The sequence below is a fragment of the Callionymus lyra genome, chromosome 9, assembly GCF_982586985.1.
Source record: "Callionymus lyra chromosome 9, fCalLyr1.hap1.1, whole genome shotgun sequence".
In the NCBI taxonomy this organism is placed as follows: domain Eukaryota; kingdom Metazoa; phylum Chordata; class Actinopteri; order Syngnathiformes; family Callionymidae; genus Callionymus; species Callionymus lyra.
Window position 1 is genome coordinate 3,762,280 of NC_141826.1, and position 6,200 is coordinate 3,768,479.

Below are 6,200 nucleotides of genomic sequence, written 5' to 3' on the forward strand. Positions count from 1 at the left end.
TGAACACATTTGTAGAACCACAGGTATAATAGTAACTGGTTCACTTGTATTATATATATCAAAAACACCCCAAAAAAATCCAAATTTCTTTGCCAAGAACGAGACTAAAATGTCAGCCGTTTTCATGGAATAAAACAGGACAATAACGAAACTCAAACTTTTCACTTTCGTTTCGATTTTATATTTTTCCCTCACTTCCTGTTCGCTTCTTTCCTATTTATCCCAGTTGACTACTCGCACAATGCTGGACCTCGTCACCAATGAAGATATTTACTGACTCCAGACCTGTGTGCCAGATTAAAGACTTATTGGTTTGTAGTCGTTTTTTTACGTTCCCTTCTAACGATGATTCCTGTTGTGCCTGACTGCTTTAGTTTGTTCTTTATTAGCAAGCGCTTTGACCTGCATGTTTTATTGTTTCCAGGTTGTTTCCTTTGTTTCTTGTTTTATTTTCCTGTTCGGTGGATGCTTTGCTTTTTGAACATTTAAAGATTTTTGACTCTGGTTTGCACTTTGGTTCTGTTTTGTATTTATCTTGACATCAATGGTCACTATGATATTATCTTTTTGCACGGGTTTTAAACCATTCATGAATTGATTTAATAATTTCACATATTTATTTTAATGTATGGATTTTATGAGATTAATTAATAATGAAAATAAACATGGTACACAACGAAATGTATTAATTCAATAAAACACATGTAAACAAAAAGGCATGAGAGAGACGCACACATTTTAGGATACATTACATGTTCTAAATACTTGCAGTCATTAGAGGCCAAACGCTTCATTTTCTATTCTGGTTCTGTGTTTTATTCTCAGTGACGCGCTAATTAAACTGACAGCTGTGTGTTCATATTTTAGTGTAGTCTGGATTCTGATTTAGCACCTCTAACCCCAAAAGTTTCATTGACAAGTGATTTCTCCCCTCCACCCACGCACACCTCAGAAATCTGACAGCAAACATGGTGGTGCAGTGGAATGTTTTCTTTTGGAAACCACAAGGTTTGTTTCCAAGGAAAGGTGAAGGGTCGGTGAAGACCCTTACCCTGTGACATAGAGCGAGTCATTGTCAGCCTCAAGGACAAACACCAGGGATTGAACTGAAATCCAAGATTGCTCTGCCGGCCTAAATATGTAGCGCACATGCTCATTGTTTGTTTGGCTGAATGTGAGAAGAAAGTGTTGGACGTTTGCTCGAAACATCAATAAACCAGTTGCTACACTACTGGTTTCACTACTCGGAAGTATCTGAATCAAAGTTTGTTCTCAGCTTCTCCTCTTCCTCACTAATGACTTCAGCAGATCAGTGGCAGCTCTGGGGTTATAGAGGAGACAGACTGTTGAGAACAGAGACGGAAGGAAAATAACTGTGACAGAAGTCAATGACAGTGAATTATGACCCCCTCGCTTCGTCCTCTCTGGCATATAAGGCGCTTTGAAGACAGATTGACCCCCTATTCCCATGTTACTTGTCCACAATATTAAAAATAATATGTTGTTTCTCATTATTCTTCATTTAACAAACACAAAAACGACTTCAGAATCAGAAACCTTTGTTACCAGTGTTGCAAACACAACATAGGACTGTGGTGGAAGTACAGGATAAAAGAATCAAGTAAGATAACCAAAATAATCAACAGAAAAACAAAATCTTCAGCTATTTTCTTACTTGTGAATGAGCCATGAGAAAAAAAACATGCAGCTCTAGAAGTGTTGTTTTGGAGAACAGCCTGAAGATTAAACCAGCAGGACTTTGTGAATTCATAAAGCTTATTCAACCCGTTTTACAAGTTCATCTGGACCAGATTTAAGTTCAAGCCTATTTGATTTTTGTCTGACATATACAGAATAAAGAGAGTCAAATATATATCCAAATGATCTACATTTCTTAATTAAATTATTGAACTAAGTAAGTATGTAAGTAATTTGTATTTATATAGCACTTTTCCAGATCAGGGTATGCTAATAATTGAAAAAAAGATTACCAACTTACATTTAATAAACCATAAAGCAATTTCTATATAATCCTAAATCAAGACTAGTTTCTGGCTGTACGTTACACAGAGAAAGAAAAATAAATCAGAGTAATGAAACTAAAATGTTCAGGATGAAAGCTTCATAACCAAACTACTTACAGGGAGATTGAACTGACTGTCGCTCTCTCTCATGCTCGTGAAAATTGAGTGTTTCTTAAAGAATGTGAGAGTGATGCCAACTGTCTTTATGTCAGCCGCGCCACGCCATCGTTACTTGGCTTTGCTCGGCTCCTAGTTCAAGATAACACATGTCCACTGAGACTTATTGCCACGTCTTAGACTATTGACTCGAATATATTTTTTTATGGTAAGTCACAGGCTTTTGAAAGAAAGAAAAAAGGACATGGAACCATCCAATGTTAAAGTATGTACTACATCAGTAAAGAAACACTGTCATGTTGCAATGCAGCTTCTCTGAACATACAGTATAAGCCTGTTCTCACTCCAAGGAGATCAAGATCTTTTTTATTTCACGTTAAGAGAACTGTGGACAACAAAAACAAACTCTATCACCTTTCCTCTGCAGCAATCAATTCACTTCAGGCAGTTCTGAGAAATATCCTGCTTGATAGTTAGTAACATATGTTTTCTGAAATAAACGTGATACCTACGGTATTCAAATTAAAACCATAAACCCCAGAAGATGGAGAGTAAACAGCAACAAAGAGCGCTGCAAGGCAAACGTCCAAAAGTCCCTGTTTTATTTTTGTAGATAGTGTGTTTACATATCTATGTATTTCGTTATTTTAACTCTATCACAATTTATTCAAATGTATAAACCTACTTTGTATATTTTAAGCTTTTTGCCCTGCATATAAGAGTTAAAATTGATATATTACCTTTTAGTAGATCAGTGCAGTCGACTGACGTCCATCTGTTACTTGTGAGTCATCATTTGGCGCACATTTGTACAGAGCTTGTTTAGATCTGGGATTCCTGTCATTCCGTCAAAAATGGGTCCCACATTGAACAAACGAACTTTGCAATTGTCTGCATAACAATGTCATTCATAGTACTATATAGTAATGATGGCCTGTTCAAGCTTCATGAAGCAGTCTCATTATTATCAGAGCCCACTAGATGGCGCTCTCTGTACTATTTTCCTTTGTTTTGAAAAACTGAACACTGCTTTATAAAGCTTCATCAGACCATCACTAGTTATCTGTTGGCTATTAAGTGATAACTTAGCCTTCAGCTTCTTTTATTCTCTTTCCTATCAATACCAAGTTCCACTAACCTTGGTGCAACTCTCTTGGTTCTTCAATGCATACTAAGAAGTAACAGTCACACTTTTAAAAATATATGTGGCTGAAATTTCCAGATAAAAATAACAACAATCATGTTCACCATCATGAACACCAGATATGATCTTTAGCGTCTATTGGTCTATTTGGGGAAAAAAAACTTTCCATTTGACATGTGCTTATCGATTAAGAGCTATTGACTAAATATGAATGGTAAAAAAGGTATAGAAGTATGTACATAAATACATTTAGGACAACAATATTGGGTAAATGGGAAGCTTAGAGTTGCATATTTCGGATTATTAGACCACTTCCAAAAATCTTCCTTAAGATTTATATTCCTTGTAAATTTCTGACACATTGTATGAAAATCTGTTCTTGAAGTCCTTTATATTTATAGATGCTGAATGGGGAGCAGATGTTCTCAGCCTTAATCATTAGCAAACGGTACGAAAAGGGTTTAGGTTTATCATAACAAAATAAAAAATAGGGTTATTTCTTTCAGTTTTTTCAGAATTGTTTGTTTGGCAGCATCAACATATTATGTTATTCCTTATCTAATAAACAGAATTATTTTTAAGAAGAAAGCAAGCTTGGATGAATTTCTTCTGCTTTTGCATAAGTTACAACTGCATTATAATTATTTTCTTAAGAATCCTTGAGAGTTTTAAGGCTGACTATGGATATGCATTTATTCATGCGTTACCTTTGTAAAGAAATGTGTTTGTCTGTCTGTCTGGCAAAAAAAAAAAAGAAAGAAAGAAAAGAGGACATGGCAAACCACCAACCACCATGAATTTTAACGATTGAATGGTGTTTATACATGAACGTATGCCAGAGCAGGAGATGTCTGAAAAAAATTATTACGCTATGGCTCTTAAATGGATCCTGTTTTTATCAGTATGTGTCTTTTTGTACAAAACTCTCTTGTCATTGAAACATTTACATTAGAAACTGTGCTTAAGTCCAGCGAAAATAGAAGAAATCTTATTTACCCAAACCACACTCCCTCTGCTGTGGTCAAACATTGTGGTTTGTAACCATGTGTCATAAATCCCAAAGGTCTCTACCTCCAAGGGACTCATTGTATAAGCAAAGCGGGGCATGATTACAGCTGGCTGGAGGTGGAGTGAAGCCCAATAAAATGTCATAATGGACATTGCTCTCGTAACCATTCGTTCGCCGAGATTGCAGACGGTGGATAACTTTATAAAGTAATAACTTCAAGACATCATCATAATGAGAGACTTACTGCATCTTGGTAAGTCCTCGCTTATTGTTTATGCTGCATTGGTAGGATCTGAGATCTGTCACCCACCGTTCCTCCGAGCTCATTCAACTTTGGGGATAAATTATATGAATGATAATAGGGCTTGGTGAAGGTCTGCACTCGCAGTGAATTTACTGTTTCTGATAAGTTTTCACATTTCTTCATTTCATATTGACAAATTAACAAAGACACACACAAATCCCGGCTTCAGGCAGTAACTGGTCTATCGAACGTTATCTACTTTCATCATATGTAAAATGTCACACCTAAACAGACCAATCCAGACACTTAAGTTCACCAGACTGTTTGTACACTGACAGGGTAAATTACTGCAGAGTCCGAGTCATCCATTATAGCCTGACAGAGGATGAAATTGAGCTTTAAACTGCTGCTTCTTTCATGGGGTGAAGACAAATGTGACTTAGTGTCTACCTTTTTTGACACTGATGAGACAATTGAGTCTGCAATGCAACATTTTTGCTCAAAGATTCCATCAAGAGGTTGATTTTAATTAGTTTAATCAAACAATAAGGAATTATTAAATGAATTCCAGTGTAGCTTTTAAATCGATGCTATCATCTGTCTTTATATTTACTTAATTGTTTCCTTGCAATGTGCTGATGTCCACAAAGTAAAGTCTTGCGATGTTCATCAACTCACCTGGAAATTCTTGGATGAAAACAACTTAAAGGTGTTGCTGGAACACTGGTGTAAAACGTATCCAGTCTGTGTTTAGATCCGGTCGTTGTTTCTCACTTGTGAAGCGAGCGAGATCTGTGGAACGGCAAAAAAAAGACGCAGACGGAGGAGTTTGTGTGTGGATCACTGTGACCCTCTCATGGTCCTGAAGGCATCTGGATTTCAGATTAACTTCTCCCTGGTCCTGCTCGGTGTGTGTACGTCAGGAATGCTGCTGTTCACCACTTCTCCATCTCTCCTACGCTCCTTCCTCCACCTCCTCCATTAATATAATCCCCCGTCCTCTTTCCGCTCTGTATGTACCTCTCACTCAGTTGGTCGGGCTGGTATAGACATTATCCAAACCTTTTCCACACTGCCTGCTTTCCTCTTCACCTTCCCTGCAACTCTTTTCTTACTAACATTACAGCTGTAAAGTCACATTAGGCAATTATGTTAATCTGTCCAGATATTGAGCCTGTGCCTGCGGCAACATTCTTTTAGAAAAGTTGGCAGGAGTTTCTGAGTCATTCATGTGATATGCCAGAATCAGATGTACGGGAGATAAGGTGGGGTGTTGTTTAGGACAATGGCTCATCCTTGAAGTTGTTTTAACATTGACAGATCAGCCAAGAGAATCTCCCCCTTATTCATCTACTTGTTGGCATTTACAAAATGGGGATTGACTGCTTAAGACAGTTGAAGTTATTGACATTTGGAAACACTTTAGCTGCAGAGCCGCTCAATTATGACGTGACTCCAAACAAACTGAGGTGAAAGGCTCCATTGTAGCTTTTGTTAATGTGCTCCACCTTTGTCATTGTCCAGGAACAGAATCCACGAGCGTGAAAGCACTATGGAAGTTTCATGCAAGAGCCGATTAACTAACGGACGAAGAAACAAGGTCGATTTCAACCTATATTTGTTGTGAAACTACATGATAAGTAAACTCTGTGTCCAAGGCTG